This window comes from Anopheles ziemanni (assembly GCF_943734765.1).
Source record: "Anopheles ziemanni chromosome X unlocalized genomic scaffold, idAnoZiCoDA_A2_x.2 X_unloc_68, whole genome shotgun sequence".
NCBI classification, from domain to species: Eukaryota; Metazoa; Arthropoda; class Insecta; order Diptera; family Culicidae; genus Anopheles; species Anopheles ziemanni.
In genome coordinates, this window is record NW_026689837.1 from 145,001 (window position 1) to 146,812 (window position 1,812).

The 1,812-nt window shown below is 49.6% G+C and overlaps 1 non-coding gene across 1 annotated transcript; it reads right to left on the minus strand.

Moving 5' to 3' along the window:
• Positions 1-52: 52 nt before the first annotated feature.
• On the minus strand, positions 53-207 carry LOC131292504 (5.8S ribosomal RNA). The gene has a single exon (XR_009190136.1). It is a non-coding gene; the product is annotated as a 5.8S ribosomal RNA (ribosomal RNA).
• Between the last annotated feature and the right edge of the window lie 1,605 nt (positions 208-1,812).

A 1,812-nucleotide genomic window follows, 5' to 3' on the forward strand; every position in this document is an offset into this window, starting at 1 on the left:
CGTGACGGGTGTCACGGCGTAGTTAAATGTATGCGATACATTTCTCAAATATAAGCGCTCAGTCATCTGTACATCATGGTAGGTTCCCACGACGTGCAATATGCGTTCAACTTATCAATGTTCATGTGTCCTGCAGTTCACATTATGACGCGCAGTTAGCTGCGGTCTTCATCGATCCATGAGCCGAGTGATCCACTGCCGAGGGTGACTAACTTGCGTAAGCCGCCGCTGTGCGCGTATACCCGTTCCCCGTAGGGAGGAGCAAGCCGCCGCTTAGAGACGAAGCATAAAGTGTCCTCATTCCACATAGGGCAAGCTGGATGAATCCATTTTACCCAGGACGGCCGAAGCGGCGTGGACCAGGGGAGAACTGAACCTTATACTTCACACCACAGTAAGTCTACGTGTCCTCTTCCACATAGGGCAAGCTAGAACTAACTATCTTACCCAGGACTGCCGAAGCAGCGTGGACCAGGGGAGGAACACACTTTTCATGGAAACGTAAGGCATCCATGACTGCCATAACGTAAGCCGCCGCTGTGCGCGTATACCCGTTCCCCGTAGGGAGGAGCAAGCCGCCGCTTAGAGACGAAGCATAAAGTGTCCTCATTCCACATAGGGCAAGCTGGATGAATCCATTTTACCCAGGACGGCCGAAGCGGCGTGGACCAGGGGAGAACTGAACTTTATACTTCACACCACAGTAAGTCTACGTGTCCTCTTCCACATAGGGCAAGCTAGAACTAACTATCTTACCCAGGACTGCCGAAGCAGCGTGGACCAGGGGAGGAACACACTTTTCATAGAAACGTAAGGCATCCATGACTGCCATAGTGCGTAAGCCGCCGCTGTGCGCGTAAACCCGTTCCCCGTAGGGAGGAGTCAAGCCGCCGCTTAGAGACGAAGTATGAAGTGTCCTCTTCCACATAGGGCAAGCTAGAATGAACTATCTTACCCAGGACCGCCGAAGCAGCGTGGACCAGGGGAGAACTGAACTTTATACTTCACACCACAGTATTGAGTAATGTGCCCTCTTCCACATAGGGCAAGCTGGAATGTTCCATTTTACCCAGGACGGCCGAAGCGGCGTGGACCAGTGGAGGACTACACAATCATGAGGTTTGATATCGACTTGTGTGTTTCAATAGGATACCGATGGTATGGTTTGAACCGATTTGATTTAGCCATTCTGAAGTCATCACTTGGTTGAAGCGCTGAACTAGGGAGGCATCGTTTACATATATATTGGTTTTCGCATGCTCTACTAGGTTAATGTCATGAGGTTGGCTATCGAGCATGCCCAAGTGATGACTTGATTGTGTGCTTGCTTGAATTCTTCACATTTCATACCATCGGTTAGTTGTCGAATCATTCCTCGATCATAACCTTCGTTCTTGGTTCATGTATGCTCTCTTCCACATAGGGCAAGCTAGAATTAACTATCTTACCCAGGACCGCCGAAGCAGCGTGGACCAGGGGAGAACTATACTTTGTCTTGTATGCCCTCTTCCACATAGGGCAAGCTAGAACTAACTATCTTACCCAGGACCGCCGAAGCAGCGTGGACCAGTGGAGGACTATACTTTGTTCATAACACCACAGTATTGAGTAATGTGCCCTCTTCCACATAGGGCAAGCTAGAATGAACTATCTTACCCAGGACCGCCGGAGCAGTGTGGACCAGTGGAGGACTACACAATCATGAGGTTTGATATCGACTTGTGTGTTTCAATAGGGTACCGATGGTATGTTTTGAACCGATTTGATTTAGCCATTCTGAAGTCATCACTTGGTTGAAGCGCTGAACTAGGG